Source organism: Protopterus annectens, chromosome 4.part1 (assembly GCF_019279795.1).
Source record: "Protopterus annectens isolate FY-2018-M chromosome 4.part1, PAN1.0, whole genome shotgun sequence".
Lineage (NCBI taxonomy): Eukaryota > Metazoa > Chordata > Ceratodontiformes > Protopteridae > Protopterus > Protopterus annectens.
Genome location: NC_056734.1, coordinates 245,155,895 through 245,175,005, shown reverse-complemented (window position 1 = coordinate 245,175,005; position 19,111 = coordinate 245,155,895).

Genomic DNA, 19,111 nt, shown 5'->3' with positions numbered 1-19,111 from the left:
AATTCCGTGTTGCATCATCATTCATCATCAACCTCTTTTTTTCCCAAATTCTACATCAAATTGTGGTGTCATGTCAACTGTTGCCATCTCCCTCTGTTCAATGTTACTCTCCTACTTCTTCGAGACTCATGTTATACTGTCTCAAGTCTTTTCTTACACTATCCATTCACCTCATTGCTGGATATCCTTGTTTCATCTTATGTTCTTCCTGTCTCTCCTTAATCTTCTTCACTGGATTGTCTTCTGCTTTTCTGCACTTGTGTCTGAACTACCATAATCTGTTCTCTTTGACCTTTTCTGCAATTGGAATTACTTTGGCTTCTGCTCTTATGTCCTTATTTCTTTATCTGTCCTGCAATGTGCATGTTACCACCTAACTTAGGCACTTCATCTCCATCACCTCTAGCTTCCTCAACTGCTGTGCCTTTACTGTCCAGGTTTCTGTACCATACAATAGTACTGGTCACACCACTGTTTTGTACACCACACTTTTCAGATTCCTTGACATTCTTCTGTCATTAACTACACCTGACACTCTGTGCCAGTTGGCTGCAGCTCCTCCGAATCTAGCTTTGAGCTCCTGATTCAGACGTCCTTCTACTCAACCACCCCTCCCAGATAATTGAAGCTGTTAACCTATTCCACTATTTTCCCTTCCATTTCAGTTCTCAGTTTCTTCTGATTTCCCCCATTTTTTGCCATTACAACTGTCTTATCTGTCTTGCATAGATTGTGTAAAATATATTGGTACAGGGTTCAAATCCAACACTGGGTAAATAATGTCATTGTGTATCCTGTCATGTACAACTGTGTCCTTGACAGCACCCCTTATGTAAAATTCCACTTAGGAGATGTATTTCCCTAGCAGAGGATTACCCTATTGATTTGTATTACCCCAGGCAATAAACAGTTTTGGAATTACAATGTTTACATCATGCTGTCAAAATAGAGCCACATCAAATTGCTCATATGAGGTAGTCTATGGCAATGGCTGTTGATACCGTGCTCTCTAGACTGTAAAACTAAAGAGGGAGGAGGTTTGAATCCATTGAATCCAGTAATGATTGACTACTGCCCATGGGTGTTTGTCTGTCATGCTGTGTAGAGAAGGCTTCTATGGCATATAGCTGTGTAGTGTTGTTGTGCACTTCATCCACCTTCATACAGTTTTAGAAGAACATAAACATATGAAAGAATGGTGATGTTATCCATTCAAATATGCACAGCCACAATTGTAAAAGAGCATCTTATGTGGCAAGTGTGATTTAGGCAGTGCTCTGTACCTTGTGACCTTAGATAGTCTGTTCAAATCCAGCCATTACTCCTTAGACTCACTTGTGTCAGTATGACTGTGAATGTGCAGGTAGGATAACAATATTGTCAGCCAGCAATGTGATGTGTACATGTATGGATGGAGATTCCTATTATAATGAGTTTTACTCCTTTTTCACAAAAAAAAATGCTTTCTTTGATAATGATGATGCCTTTAGATGACATTTGGCTTTCCTATGAGAACTCTTAATGCTTTGTGGTGTGAGGACACAAGACTATATTCTGTATGCTGGTGCCTTAGTAAGGCACATGTTTGAATTCATGATTATCGACACATTTTGCCTGATTGCCATTCTTCTGTCATAGTTACAACTGGATTACACATCTTGTGTGTCTGGTTATACCTAGCAGCAGGCAATGATGTGTGAGGAGCACACAGATATTAGCAGTATTGTAAAGAAATGACAGGCACACATCTCCCTTGCAGCAATAAAATGATGTCACAACATCAAAGAACAAAATGGCTGACATTTGTAGCACCAGTGTCACTGTGGTGCATTCATTCTTTCCAGTATCATGTAGCTTCTCTCATCACATGGCCAGCTCAACCGGGAATATTCAGGAACTATTCTAAGGCTAACCTCCTGCTATTAAGTGAGAACCTGGCAAAGTTTCAAGCCCTTATAAACCCTGAAAACACTTCTGCCTATGCAGAACTGTTCACACAAATGCTGTACAAGCATGTTAATAGCTGTATAGAGGCAGCTGTACCCACCAGGAAGAAGTACAGAACTCACTCAAACAACAAGCCACCCTGGTGGAATCACAAAATCAGTCAGATGTATAACAGGAGGAAGAAAATCATGGCAAATATTAGGAGGTGCACCACCTAGAAGGATAAAAGCACTCTCATCAAACTAAACAAACAACTCAGAGGACAAATAAAGTCTATCAAAGCCAAATTTGAGGTAGGTTTGGCCTCCCAGGCCAAGGACAACCACAAAGCATTGTTTAGCTATGTCCACAACCTCAAAAGCAATACACAGTTGTGTGCAGAGCCACCTGTACATATCCAGAAGATATAGCAAACCTGCTGGCTGATAAATTCAGCTCCAACTTTACTCCTCTCTCCCCTTCAACCTTCCTTCTAAGACCAAAATCACTGCATCAATGAGCCCAGACAATATTCCAGGATGCCTTCTGAATAACATAAAACATGACTTATCAGGGCCTTTGGAATTACTATTTTACTGTAGCCTCCAAACAGGCTTTTTGCCTCATGAATGCAGAAAGGCAACAGTCATCCCTCTGCACAAAGGTGGGCCATATACAGACCCTGGAAACTGCAGACCCATAAGTCTCACTAGTCTTATACGTAAAGCCATGGAAAGAATTATCATGGAAATGATCAACAGAGATATAGTAAACCCCCAGACACTGAACCTCACCCAGTTTGTTTTCATCAAGGGCAGATCATGCCTATTCAACCTGGTGGACTTCTTTGAGAAGGTCACCAAAGCAATGGATGATGGCAAATTCATTTACATTGTCTACCTTGACCTGGCCAAGGCATTTGACACAGTACCCCACTCGGGTATTGTTGACAAACTCAAGACGTTAAGTACAAACCTGTATGTTACCCAGTGGATAGCGAACTGGCTCACAGACAGGACCCAGGAAGTTAGAATTGGGGAGCCCACCTCAACAAAAAGGTCAGTCATAAGTAGAGTCTTTCAGGGATCAGTCCTTGGACTGCTCCGTTTTGGCATTTACTTCTCAAAAGTCGAAGCCAATGTCAGTGGTCTCTGTCTGACTAAATTTGTAGATGATTGCAAATTAGGAGTTGTTACTGAGTCTCACACTGACACAAATGTTCACCAGGAGGGGCTGACACAAACAAACAACTGGTGTCAGAGCCATGGACTAAAACAAAATGCCAAGAAATGCATAACAGTATCCTTTGGGAAGTCATCCATCCCTGGTAAGTATCATATTGACAACAGACTCCTTAGAGTTGATCCAGTAGTCAGGGACTTAAGGACAGAGAGAGTAATCTAGCCTTTGCTCATCACTTGACTGCAGTGGTGTGGAAATTATTCTATGCTGCGCAACTTATAAACAAAGGTATGGCATCTAAGTCCAAGGAAGTCATTTTTCCACTGTATTCGGCATTCATCAGACCTATCATCGAGTACAATGCACCCTTTGGTATGTACCTAACCAGGCATATCCAACAACTGGAATGTCCACAGAGGTTCCTCACTAAAAGAATACAGGACATAAGTAGCATGTCTTATGCAGACCGCCTTAAGGCCCTATCCCTGTATTCTGTCTCCTACAGGCTTTTGAGGGGAGATCTATGCCTGGCATACAGGGCATTGTCAAACCCAACTCTAATGGACCTCCTGCATATCTACAAAACAAACAGTACCAGAAGTACCCATTCTAAAGACTTAAACCTTGCCTGTGATATAAATAGGACCTGCTGGAGAGATAGGTATATATCCCAGATACTCCCCCATCTGTGGAATAGGCTCCCCATCCATGTGAAGCACAGTTCCTCCCTAATGCAATTCAAATGCAACTTGGACAATTGGATGGGAAAACTGAATTTCATCCCTGGTTTAGCACCTATGTCTTTAATGCAAACAGGTAACCTGTAAATGGTTCATCTCCCAGGCCCATGCTTACACTTATCAAGGGTACCAGAATTTGTCAGAGATTTGGGATGCATGGCTAGGCTTAAAAAGGCCCTTCCCATCATTAGCGTAGTGAACACCTATGAACTGAACTGTATCACTCACCTGTGCATGGTTAAAGTATTTGTTTATTGGATGATGACAGCAGCTCTAAAAAATAGGAATTGTGAAGCATAGGATTTTATCAGGAAAAGTGGTATACACAGAATGAATAGTTCTAAAAACCAGAATAAGAAAATGAAGCAGCAAAAGAAACATTATTTGAGATACTATCTTTGTTTTTTGAAATGATATTAATGAGACTCTTCTGCTAGATGAGGTTTCGATTGAGCTTAGAAGCACTAACCAAGCAGCAATAGATCTGCACAACACATTAAAGACTTTGCTAAAATTTTCTCCTGCTTAAAATTTTGTTGGTTGGGGTGTGCTAGTGTTCCTGTGTGTGTGTGTGTGTGTGTGTGTGTGTGTGTGTGTGTGTGTGTGTGTGTGTGTGTGTGTGTGTGTGTGTGTGTTTGTGTGTGTGTGTGTACAATTGTACATGTGTTTGCATGTTTGTGTGAGTGAGTGTGTATGTGTGTGTGTGTGTGTGTGTGTGTGTGTGTGTGTGTGTGTGTGTGTGTGTGTGGGGGGGGAGGATACAGCATACTTCCCCAAATATTTTTACCATGTGTGCCATAAAAAAAAAAAAACAAGGAGAAAAGATTTTTCTAGTAAATGACTGAGGTACTGAAGATTATAGTTAGTCAGTAATTTCAGACATTCAAGTTACATACTTATTATCATTTAGAAAATGCATACTGATATAAAACCTGTTGTCCTGTTTGTTCTATTATGTTTTTAAGTTAATTATAGTAATATTTAAAAATAGTTCCTGATTTTGGCCCTTTGCACCACGATTATTTTTGGATTTAGCCAGAATTTTTCAGCAAGGAAGCTGAGACATACAGGTCCCAGAGGTTTGTCATACCTCTCAAGTTTCTCTGATTTTGCTTCTTATTTTGACTTATTCCATGTGAAATGTGTGATTTCTAATGAACTGTTAATGTCTCTAGTCACTAAATGACAGACATTTGCGTTTCAGAATTCATATAGTTCAGATAATGCATGCTAATGCAAGATCTGTTATTTCTGTCACATTTTGTAGTTATAGAAAAACAATATTTAAAGTCTGTCCCTGACTTTTGATCTTTGTTTTGGAAATATGTCCCAGTGTCTAGTGTAAGACACTTTTTCATAAGTTAATACATAGGACTGGGATTAGGGATAAGATTGAGGTTAGCACACATAGTGATGGGAAAAGAATTTCGCCTGCCCATCTTTACTCGTGCCATAACCCTTTCACTGCTTAACACCATCCTTACACATTACCTTAAAAATGCTTCACCATATTGCTTGTTATTTCTATCACTGTTTTTGTTTTTCAATTTACCAGTCAGAAAAGGAAAGCATTTGCTGTCCTTTTTTGAACAAGGAGTGCCAAGATTTTTACTGTTTGATTAAAGTAAACGTCGACATGGCGAAGTTGATGTAGTGCTTATCAATCCTTCTGCACAGTGACATATTTTAGTAGCTGCATGTCACTCCTGCATCTCTCTGCACCCCCCCCCCCCAATTTATAAATATAGAAAAACACTAGAGGAACACACATATAAACCTGTTAAGCCCAGTGCAAAGGAATAGAAGTAGATAATCACCAAAATACAGCCCTCGGGTATAGAAAATAAATCAGCACAAGTCCCACTCATAAACATGGCTTTATTGCCACAAAAACCTCTAGAATGACTTTGCTACATAATGTAGTTTCAGTGGTGGAAGAAGAGACAACTAGGACTGAATAAAAAGCCTTAGGATTTATAATCACAAAAAGTGAATCAAGCAATCTAAATAGATCAATACATTTTAAACAATCTATCCATTTCAATTTCACAACTATCAGTGGTACTATTAATAATACTTCTGAATTTACAAATACCCCAAGCAAAAAAAAAAAAATCTAATCCAATACATCTAGAATCTGCATTTTAGATAAGGCAAACATTCTGAAAAATAAAGAACGATTTTCTTGAATAACTCAAATCACATGCAGTTAAACAAAATGGTGAAGTTCCCTGTCTATTCATTCAGCTCAAGAGAAATATAGCCCCTGTTTGATAATCCACATCTTCCCTCACTTGTTTAATAGTGTCTCAGTTTATTTTCTGATGATATGGGAGCTATAATAACAATGTCAGTGCCTATAAAAGTGAATCTAGTGCTGATATGTTTGACTGTTTATAGAGAAAATTTCAAGGGCTGGTATTCATTAAGGTACCACAATGTCTACACCTTTGTGTACAAGCCATGGCACCTTTTCCTAATTCAGCAACTGCCCTAACACAGTGCTGCATGGCCCCCTGCTACAAGGACATTCAGTACTGTGTAGGGGTGGCCCCATGGCCATGCTGAATGCTGATGAGATATTGTGGAGGAAAGGCATTTACTAATTAGCTATGTGTTCCCTTCCCAGGAACCTCCTGTAGAAAGGTATCTACTCAGTCTCTCCCCAACAAAGACCATGTTCAATTACATACCATGACAATATGGGCATCATCAGTGGGGAACACACTAGACTATAGGATTACTCTTAAAACTAATTGCCATAATGGCATCAGCACCAATACAGGGATATAGGTGGTGGGATACATTAAACCATCAGGTATTACTCTTAAATGTAAGTGTCTTAAAGGTACCAATAGTAGTACAAGGATCAGGGGGTGGTGGGTACACTAGGCCACCAGGGCATAATAGATAAGTGCTATTATTGCACTTCAACTGTTATGGTTAGATGAAAACCACGGGATGGCAGAGAGGTTAGGAAAAGTACTGGAACTGTGGTGTGTGTGTGTGTATGTGTGTGTGTGTGTGTGTGTGTGTGTGTGTGTGTGTGTGTGTGTGTGTGTGTGTGTGTGTGTGTGTGTGTGTGTGTGTGTGTGTGTGTGTGTGTGTGTGTGTGTGTGTGTGTGTGTGTGTGTGTGTGTGTGTGTGTGTGTGTGTGTGTGTGTTCATGTTTTGTGCGTGTGGGAAAGTGGCTGGAGGGGGAACTACCAACCTCTACATGAGCAGCAGTTGATGTGCAGATCAGCAATGATCTGCAAGTTATGGTAGTAATTGCCATTCAGAGAAATGAAAATTAGCCAGTAATAAGGTGGAGTTTCTAACCAGATTGTTTAATGAAATCTTGGAAAGTGAGAGGATGCCTGAGGAATGGAGAAAAGGTATTTTGGTACAAAATTTTAAGAATAAGGGTGATGTGCAGAGCTGTAGTAACTACAGATGGATTAAACTGATCAGTCACAGCATGAAGTTATGGGAAAGAGTAGTGGAAGCTAGGTTAAGAAGGGACTTGATGATTAGTGATCAGGAGTATGGTTTCATGCCGGGAAAGAGCACTACAGATGTGATGTTTTCTCTGAGAGTGTTGATGCAGAAGTACAGAGAAGGTCAGAAAGAGTTGCATTGTGTTTTTGTAGACTTAGAGAAAGCATATGACAGGGTGCCTAGAGAGGAGTTGTGGTATTGTATGAGGAAGTCGGGAGTGTCAGAGAAGTATGTAAGAGTGGTACAGGATATGTACGAGGGTAGTGTGACAGCAGTGAGGTCTGCGGTGGGAGTGACAGATGCATTTAAGGTGGAGGTGGGTTTACATCAAGGATCAGCTCTGAGCCCTTTCTTATTTGCAATGGTGATGGACAGGTTGACAGACGAGATCAGACAGGAGTCCCCGTGGACTATGATGTTTGCAGATGACATTGTGATCTGTAGTGAGAGTAGGGAACAGGTGGAGGAGACCCTGGAGAGGTGGAGATATGCTCTAGAGAGAAGAAGAATGAAGATCAGCAGGACCAAGACATAATATATGTGTGTGAATGAGAGGGAGGATAGAGGAATGATGAAAATGCAAGGAGTAGAGGTGGTTAAGGTTGATGAGTTTAAATACTTGGGATCAATAGTTCAAAGTAATGGTGAGTGTGGAAGAGAGGTGAAGAAGAGAGTACAGGCAGGATGGTGTTGGTGGAGAAGAGTGTCAGGAGTGATTTGTGACAGACGAGTACCAGTAAGAGTGACAGGGAAGGTCTACAAGAGGGTAGTGAGACAAGCTATATTATATGGGTTGGAGACAGTGGCAATGACAAAAAGGCAGGAGTTAGAGCTGGATGTGGCAGAGCTAAAGATTTTCAGATTTGCACTGGGTTTGACGAGGATATACAGGATTAGGAATAAGTATATTAGTGGGTCAGCCCAGGTTGAAAGGTTCGGAGGCAAAGCCAGAGAGGCATGTGCTGAGGAGGGATGCTGAGTATATTGGGAAAAAGATGCTAAGGATGTAGCTACCAGGTAACAGGAAAAGAGGAAGGCCTAACATAAGGTTTATGGATGTGGTGAGAGAGGACATGCAGGTGGTTGGTGTGACAGAGCAAGATGCAGAAAACAGGAAGAAATGGAAACAGATGATCCGCTGTGGTGACCCCTAATGGGAACAGTCGAAAGAAGATGATGAATAAGGTCTTACCTTGTTGTGGCTAGCATGTCTCTGAATCGCAAATTGGCACATTGATAGAACAGGGCCTTTTTATGGCTCATGCTAGGCCTTAAATGAATTCCAAGGCTAAATGTTTGGCATAGAATGTCACTCACATTTAGAAATCTTATCTTTAAAAGACCATGTGGTCTGTACTATATAAAAGGCACCACAATAGCATTTTGTGAGATACACAACGCATTTAGTATTTCAAGTCTCCAATGTTTTGATTCTGCATTCATTTCCCTTGACAAATTATTCAGTACTTACATTTTAGCCTGTAGGCTACCAACCTTTTGCATGATTCTCTGATTACCTCATTATAGAGAAAACCTTTTTCTAAGAATACTTTTTATGTATTTTACAACATTTGCCATCCTACGCATACAATGAAAAATATTCCCAAGCCTTGATTCTTGACAGTAAAAAGACACACACACACACACACACACACACACACACACACACACACACACACAGATATATATATATATATATATATATATATATATATATATATATATATATATATATATATATCCACAAAATCCAGAACAATACTCCAAACAACCCTCTGTGGAACCAGAATGGCAAAGTAGATGCTGTAAAAAATAAATCCAGCATGAAAAATGCAGAAAAATGCCTCTTTACTTAAGTTCTTTGCTTCAGTTCAGTGCAATGAAATAAACAGAACACAGCAGTTCAGAGCTCATAGCTCAAGGATATAGTAGCAAACTGGTTTCACCCTCTGGCATCATCAGTTTTTTATGGTTGTGAGATATATATATATATATATATATATATATATATATATATATATATATATATATATATATATATATATGTACACCTACATAGAAAGACAGAAACAGAGATAGAATGAGAGAAATAATGACTGTGTGGCTGTGGGTACACATGTATGTGTGTCTTGTGTAATGGTAATCACATGGAAAAGATTTTTCTATTATAAGATATAGGGTTAGAATTAGGTGCAGGGTTAGAGTTACCATGCATTACGGGAAGTGGGACTGTACACAATAATTTGGCTATAGCTTGTGTGGCTGTAATAGCCTGCTCTGTATGGTTTGACAAATCTGCAGTAAATTATAGTACCATGGCTATTTCTGCATTTGTTCATATATTTGGTCAGAATCTGATATCTGATGTGTACACAGCCAGTAAAGTGGCTGTAACTGGTAGGCACATCTATTTGTATGGGAGCTAGAATAGGTTGCAATGCATGTGTCTGTCATAACAAACTGAAATATGCAGTAGGATAAATGTGTTTCTGCTTTTCATAGGTTTTATTGGCAATATTGTTGTATGTCTGGAGGAAAAGAACACTGTTGTATGTCTGGAGGAGGAAAACACTGCATTTTATAAGAGGTCCTTATACTCAGCATTTTTGGCAAGTTGTTTTGCTCATTGTAGCCACTATAAAATGGACTGTTATTATGTTGCCATTCCAGTATTTTGACACTAGAATCTCATGTTTGTTGATATGTTCACTTTACCTTTTACACTACCCTTATTTAGGTGACAAGAGGTTCTAGGTTATTGCTGTGGGCTCTTTTCTGGGTAATTTGCTGGAAGACATGTAGCAATTATTAATATATACTATAGTATTATTTCTATTAATAACTTGAACAAAAAGGGGGTCCATATGATCCTTCAGGGCATCAGATGAAAAGGTAAATAAATAAGAGAAAGCTCAACACTAATAAGTGCTGTCTAGGTACCACCAGTGTGTAAATGTTCTAAGTGCTGTCTAGGTACCACCAGTGTGTAAATGTTCTAATAAGTGCTGTCTAGGTACCACCAGTTTGTAAATGTTCATTCTTTGTATACAAGTGAAAATTGATAATTTATTTATTTTTTTATTGACATATGATTACTGAGAAAGTCTGACTCGGTAGAAGCCCATTTTCAGTGAAGACCCAAGGAGAAAAATCACCAAATTATTACAAAACATTGTAAGAGCATAATTTTACAATCTTCAAAAATAAAACCAAACATCTGCAGTTACAAATAACAGATTAGACATTCTCCAGGATTTAATAAAATTTGTGTAGGCATAGTGTAGAACTTACATGGATGGTACCATGGCTGTGTATGTGGTTCCCCCTCAGTAGTGCGCCATGCATATTAATGAAGGCATGTTATTGAGGGAGAGCCGGGGAAGGCGGTATTGAATCAATGGAGGGACTAACTGTGTCTGCAGATGAGTAGCACACCCCCTGCACTGTCCATCTGCCTGATAACAATAGATTCAGTCTTATACATTATTCTCCTTTTTTATTTTTTTTATTTTATTTTATTTTTTAAGTTTGCATGGTGTGGCATGCCATGATTAACACATGCCAGACATCTAAAAATAGAAACTGGATGCATTTATTTTATGACTCAAAGGTCACATTTAAGTATAGCTGAATGGGTTTGCATAGCACAGCATGGTGCTTAGTAGTGCTTAAATGTAGCTGGCAGGTATATGTAAAAGTACAGCAGCATGCTACATATCCACGTCGTCAAGTGGATAGAGTTACAGCACTTATGTGCAGTAGGTGTGGGGTTTGAATACATGGAAGGGAAGTTAAGCAGTTATTTTCACAATATCAATTATGCCATTTGTTTTTAAATCATGATCTGCTGCATTCAACTAAGCTCTGCTAAGGCTTGCTAAGTCATGGTAAGCACTGCTAAAACACTCTCTGTTTAAGGATTGCTTGGCTGCAGTTAGCTGGTTTGTGCACTGCTAAGCAGTATTAAGCATTGCCAGTTTAAGCACTGCTCAGCTCAGCTTAGCTGGTTTGCACAGTGCTAAGTGACAGGCTGCATTTTTAAAAATGTCCCAATTGTCTGTAAAGGTAGGAAAAAGGCTATATTAAGTGCAACAGATGGGAATACTGCATAACCATTTGGAGTTTGAACTGGGCAGGAACTATGGCAGGTGTTGGAGAGGTGGCATTCTGGAGTACAGGGTCATGGTTGGACTCCTAGTGAAAGACCATGAACACCGGTTTCTGCAGGCCCATTCCACATATCAGAGTACAAGGTGGAAGCCTGGAACCACCTGGCATGGGATCTCACCAGTGATACAGGTATTCCACACACAGGTGAGCAGGTCTGTCATCACTATGACAATCTGAAGTGTCAGAAGAGGAGACTTCTGGACACCTGGGTCCAGGATGCTCAGGAAGGGAATGCCCCACAAGTTTGTAAGTACTGTTATCATTGTTTTACCAATACCTAATCTGAATGTGTGATAGACAGGTATGCATAATGGTGTGCTTCTCTCCCTCTAGCTGCAGAGGAGAGAGCTAGCAACCTAGGGGGGCATGCAGGGCACCTGGCCAAGTTGTACCATGAGTGTGGTGAGTATAGATTAATTTGCAATCTATAGTCATATACACAAGATAGAGTAACTCATTCACTGCCAGCAGGTACATACAGCACAAATGTGTGCATTGCAATGAATGTGGACATAGACCTGTACTGCAATAACTGACTACTGCCAAGTATAGTGCAATAAAGATTAAAACATTAAACCTGATGATGTTGATGAAATAAAGTTTCTACTGCAATAATTGTGGAATGACAGCTATATTGCAACACCTGCATTATATCTACTGTTGTGCAATAAAGCCAGGGAATTGTTATGGCTTGGCTTGTATAGGCCCTAGGGCCAATAGCCTAGTACCAACCTATGAACCTATGAACCTATTAATAAAGACTCGAAAATATGCCAATAACTGCATGAAGGTACCCCTAAGAAAGCTGTGTTGTGCAATATATATGTAAGTAGGGCTGTTATTCATGAAATCAATTATGACATCTGCTCTGAAATAAAAACACAAAGAATACCACTAACTGACTCAAGGTTTACCTAAGAAAGAGTATTATGCTAAACTGTAGATTTAGAGCTGTACTACAACATATATGCATTATGACATTTGTACTGTACTAACATCTGAAGCAATACCAGGAACACCCAAGGTATATTATGTATATCAGTATTGTCTTGTGTTATCCATTGCATTTTAGCTATATGCATTCCTGCTCTGAGGTACGGAGTGCAGGCAAATATGAAACTGTAATAGCTGTAGACTGCAAATATACTATCTGCAACTGTTAATGGGTCAGGTAGCCACCCCAGTACTCCGATATGGTTTGTACATGTCACAGATATTTCCATCCACTTAGAGTTTATAGCATACATCTGCATTCTATGCATTAATGTACAGTTTGCCTAGTATCTCTGCCATGCATGAATCTCATTCATGTGTGTTCAACTGTCACTGCAGTTTTGTATAAAACTGTACTACTATTACCAGGTCATATTTTGTTTCCAGGTGAGCTCTAGGAAATATCAGTCAGTCAATAGCCAGCAGTGGCTCAGTAGCTCAGTTTGTTAAATGCTGTGTCTGATGTGCATTTTGTCATACAGACCAGGGTTCGAATCCAGTGACAAGTACTAATAAAAATTACTGAATCAGTTATGTATTGTTAACAGATGTTCTCTCCACGGGAATTACAAGTAAATGGGTGCAGTAGCACTTATTATGGGTTAATAATTTCTGTGTTCAGATGTAACAGACTGTTAGCTTTGATCAGGAATGTGATAAGACATCATAAAATTAAGGCAACAAGTACACAATAATAAAAGATAATACATTAAATAAAATGTGTAATCTTGTTATGGCTGTATGCCTGGTGTGTCTCTGAACATTTGCTGATGGTCTAACCCCATGTCTACCAAGGACGGCATGATAGTTGTTTACTCGCTGTACTGCACACAATACATGTCTCTCAAGTGTCATGCTGTCACGGACTGTAATCACTGTTGCCTAATCCCTCTGTCACAGATCTATCATTGAAATGATTATGTCAATAGCACAGGCACATTACATCAGTCCACAGTACACCTGGTAATTATATAGGTCCACCTGACATGTAATAGTAATCTGTAGTTGTGTACCAGTAGATGTTACGGCTTGACCCATACTGTCCCATGCAGATAGCTTGAGAGGTATGTATGTGCTACAGCATCAATAGGGCACTGTTATACATAAAGGAAGGACAGACTTGTAGGGTATATAACAGTACTGTTGCAAGCTATATAGCCTATGCTGGTATTAATGGACTGTATTTCTCTCTCCCCCCACCTCTTATCTTCATCACAAGTTATTATTGTTATACATTGGTTATGGTTTAAAATTAACGTATGTTGATCTCTAAACATTATGCTGGGTCTTGTGTTTTATTATTGGTATGTATTACAATGGTTGCATACTAACATTTCTTGTTGAATTACCTATGTTGTTAGCCTTATGCCATAACTATTACTGGAATGCTGTTACTATACTGACTGTTATCTTACTTATTGTTGTGTTCCATATAGTATGCATTGTTATGTTACTGAGTTATTTGCAATGCTCTGGCATGCTGTTATAACTAACTAAATGCTTTGTTCATTACTAACCTATACACATTGACATTCCTCAACACCAGATCTTTTTTGGGTAGGCCGGTTCCTGGCAATCCGCTTACCCTATCTCAGCTGGCCATGGCACCAAGTCCCAGCATGTCTGGGACCCAAGCCAGTGGTGGCCTCTCTTCTGGCTCTGCACTACCTATGGGCAGAACCTCTTCAGGGGACAGGGCACGTCCCCACCCTGGGAGTTGGGGTTGAGGGGGGTTGTCACTCAGGATCAGCTACTGGTGATGGTGCGCAGGATAGTTCATCGGGGGTATGAGCAATGTCTGCACCGGATTGAGGGCAGACTCACCAACCTGGAGGGACCTAGTGGCCCCGCTACCCAGCCTCAACCACAGCCACCTTCAGGGCGGTGAAGGAGCAGTGTTGAGTGCTCATGGATGGGGAGCTCAGTCACACTGCTGCCGTCTCGGGGCACATGGACCTTTGATTCCACAATAGTCTCCCTGCCCAAGATGTTTACCCCCTCATGTGTCACACACAGCCCCTGTATGCTGTCTTGTCTGTCTGCAAATGCAACCTCTTCTAACCAACTTACCTCCCCACATGTACCTATATCCCTTCTCCAACATTCCATGCTTTCCTTAAAAATAAAGGACTCCTGTCCCACAAAAAAAAAAAAAATCACCCCATACATAGCTCTCCATATCACACACTTGTCCACTGGACACAATTAATTATTACATTAATTAATGAACACATTTATGTTGCTCTCACCCCTCTCTCTGGGGTGTGAGGCTCCAAATTCATATTCTATAAAATCTGTTCAGCTGTTGCGGTAAAAGAAATTGAAAGCTATCATCCTTTCCTATACCCTTCCTGCGCAACCATACCTGCCTTTTAGTATGTTTTCCCCCTGCTTGCCCCATTTCACCACTTTCCTATCACCCCCTTTTTCTTTTCTTTTTTTATTTTTAGCGCAGGTTTAAGTGGAGCTAAACGATGCACCATGCCACACAAACCCACTTAAAACTGCTTACAAGTCCCATAATCATCTTATCTGTTTCTCATAGTGTTAGGCACATCTGCAAAATAATCTCCCTGCTACATCTCAAAACCAGGCCCCTGTTACCTACAGCACATTACATTAGCCTACAAGGCCACTAACCTCTGAATTAAAACAGGTGTTTCCACCAACATATCCTGATTGCCCCTGACACACTGCAAGTACATATAATGCGAAAAACGTGAATGTACTTGCGACTGAGATGCAGACACTATACCAGTACACAGCCAAATAAATAATAATGGATGTACGTGAGGCCTGGGATAGCAGGTATATATGTCAACTGTATAGACTGTTGCAGAATGTCCATAATTATGCCCCCTAGTTTTGGCACAATTTTCACAAAAACATATGTGTCTGGTAAAGTGCTGGCAAGTCATGAAAGATTGAGGTTAGAAAATCATGACAGACATTTGAGTGTCACACTTCATACCCTTCATAAAACACATGCTAATGCAAATCCTGTGTCACATACTGTATGAATGCACATATATCTTGCAAATACACCTACTGCAGCACTGACTCAGTAGCTCAGTCTGTTAAGTACCTTGTATATAGAACATTTTGCCACCCACAGTCCTAGGTTCAAATCCAGTGTGTTGCACTTCAATTACATTCTACTGAATACAGCAAATACTGACAGAGTCATGCAATTTTAACCAAAACAACTTACTAGCACTGAATTAAATGTCACACATGTTTGCAAGTCAAAGGCCTGTAGGTAGGGACACACTGCATATATTTATGTAGCCTACCTATATGTCGTCTACTACTCTTTGATTGGCACTCTGGCAGTGTTACATAACAGATGAACCTTAAGCACATGCCTGGACTGGACTGTTATGGATACCCTCAACCTGGCTCTGCTGTAACAACAGAGCTGACACTGCCCCCTCAGTGACACATACATCTTGCTGTCCTCCAAATAGTTCACATTCCCCCATCCTAGGATGCAGCAGCAGCTGCAGCCTGCAACATATGCAGCTGTATGTTAAGCTATCTGCTACAGACCAAACATACCTCACAACCCCCAAGAAAAAGGGATCCAGACCACACCCATACATAAAGGGGGGGGCAAAGGCCTAGTGTCATGGACAATGTTTCACAGTTTGCCCCTACAATCATAGTGATCTGATACACTAGCAGCTACTGCAAGCATGCATATTCTGACATGTATGATGTCTGATGCTCACGAGTCTTTCCCCTTACTGACCTCAACCCACAATGGTTAACACTGAACTGCTAGATAATCACAATGTCATTTGACAGTGGCCAAACATAGCATACAAACTTGTAGACATACCTCATAAATCTTAACAGTCGACAGTAATTGTACATACCTTTTGCAATTCATTAGTCGCCACACTAATGTCCATATCAAAGACTAGGAAAGGGGCCATGGCCTACATGAATGCCTTAAATATTGTACTGTGGTGCCATGTCATTGGCTAATGAAAGTGCAACCCAGCTGTGTTGGATGCAATTAGCAAGTCTGAGCCACGGACTGGTGCACAGGCAATTACCTGTTAATGAGCATGACCTGCAAAAGTCAAGCAACTGCCCATGGGAAACAGCTCAGTAATTTGCTTTACCAAGACAGATTACAAGTTAGCAAGCTATTTTCAAGAGGATTTGTTCACATACGGATTACATCACTGTACCAGGTAAGGCATACATGTCCCATGTAATGGGACACTGATGCGAGGATGTAGTTATGGGGAATGGGGATTACAACAGTAGGCCTGTAGTACATCAGGGAGTGACATGTTGGTGATACTCTGCTGTCCAACAGCTACAGGCATGCCTCTCAACAGTGCCAGCTACGAATGAAATCACAGCTCTGGCCCTCTCACTCCCTCCTACAAGGGTTGGATCCTGTACAAAAGTTACTGGATTGTGAGTTACACATATTGTCAGAAAATGCAAGGGTGGATGCAGCTGTGATATCACATGATGTATCATTTAACTCCTCTCAGTCTGTGTAGTTCAGACATTGTAAAGGTGTCCTTGACTGTGCCTGATGTACTCTGGCTAGGTCACTGTTTTGTCAACATTCATATCTCACTGCTTGACAGCTATGGCTAACATACTTGGCAACACCCTATGGCAGGAATGCTGGTCATAGCCATTATTAGTGGGGGGACATAGGCCCAACCTCAGCAACAGGGTGTACATATTGGTCATACAAAGTAAGAGTATGAATAGAGTAACAGATATTACAGTAGCATAAACTTTATCTGGGGATTATGGTTTGAGAAAGCCAGATGCTCTATATGCTGACAGCAATCAGAAATTATTGGGTAACCCTTTGCAAGACATCCACATGTTTGTGCCAACAGGACCACATATAACAGGCACACGTACACATGCCACAAACATCTGTGTACTGGACAGGTATGATTCCTACAGGGAAGATATACTACAGCAGGTTTTCATTGCTGTCTATCTGTCATTGTGGCACACTGGTGTCACTGGACTGTCCCCATATACATGTAATAACACACACCTATGTGTCTGACAGTGGCTATATGACATAGCAGTGGGACTATGCTCATAGGGAACACACCACAATAGACAGCATTGATGGGTGTGGTGACATACAGCACACTCTGTCATGACGCACAGGGACATACCAGTATTGCTACTATGTTGGCTATAGCCACATACATAGTGTGTTGATAGACTGTGGGATATGACTTGGGAGGTAGCAGTGGATAGTGCAGGCCATCTTGGTTGCACAAGGTCTGTACATAGTGGATATCTAAGTATCTGACCCTGTGATGTGTTCCCATCTTGATCTCTTTTAGGAAGGCTGTATCAAAGAAAGCACCCACCATTTTCAGATGCTGAAAACAATATTATCCTGGATGACCTCAGACTGCATCATAACGTTCTGCTGTCCAAGAGTCACCAGTCCATGAACAATGTGCAGCACTGTGGGCTGATCTTGTCATAGCAGTCAACCAAATAGGTCTACAGGACAGAACCTATGAGTAGGTCTGACACCGGGCAACAGATATGGTCAATACTGCACAACAAAGGGCTGTGGCCAGAGATCATGCTCCCACCAGTGGAGGTCCTGCAGCAGAACGACCAATCTCAGCCACAAAGGACTACCTAGCAAACCTGGGTTCATCCACTGGCTCCCAAGTGTCCATTACCCCATACATTGTGGATATGGGTGCCACAGCATCCACATCAGAGGAGTGACCAGGTAGACTTCCTGTGTTGCTCATCACTGTAATACTGTGTCAGTCATTGTGCCAGCCTCTGAATACCAATACACAAGTGTCAGGTCTATCTGCTTTGGGGCGGGGGGCTTTGTTTTAATGCACAGTTGTGCACACATACTCAGAATGTCAGCAATGTGGGCAGTATCACGTTAGCTACTGTACATGTTGGTATACACACATATTACCCTGTAACAATGCCACATTCAGTATTGCTGACAATACCTGTCCCTCAGATTTCCATAGGTACATCAGGTGTGGCCAGAGTCCAAAGTCCTGTACCTGGTAAGTGTGATACTGTTGTTTTTTGGATCATATATACCCTAAGAATGTTAAGGGCTGCCAATATGACCTAGGTGCAACTGTTTTACTTAGCCAGAGTACAATGCTTGTATGTTCTATTTCCAAGGGGTTAACTGAAGTGCATTGAATGGATAATCACAGCTGTATATTAGCAGGAGCAGTAACACATTTGCACTTACTGTTGAGAAGGTTTATGCAGTCTGCTATGCAGGAGGCAATCACTCACAAATGCCTGTTCACACACAATATGGAAATGACACATACCTGAAGCAGTGATACTATAACTGACATAGTTTGTTCAGGGTGCACTTTGTTTTAGGTGTAGGTCTATCAGATACAGAGGCATATTGCTTATTGCACAGGTGTACAGTACTGGCAACATTAACTGGACATAGCTGCAGTGCATGCTATAAGGGCCTGTCTTGTCTGTGTATGTTGTAGTCTGTGTGTTGTGCATGGGGTCAGAAATAAGATGTGGTATGTGCAATGCAGTTGTGGCTCCTCAGCTGTATGTGTATGTGTGGACTACCATACATAATAATGCAGGTA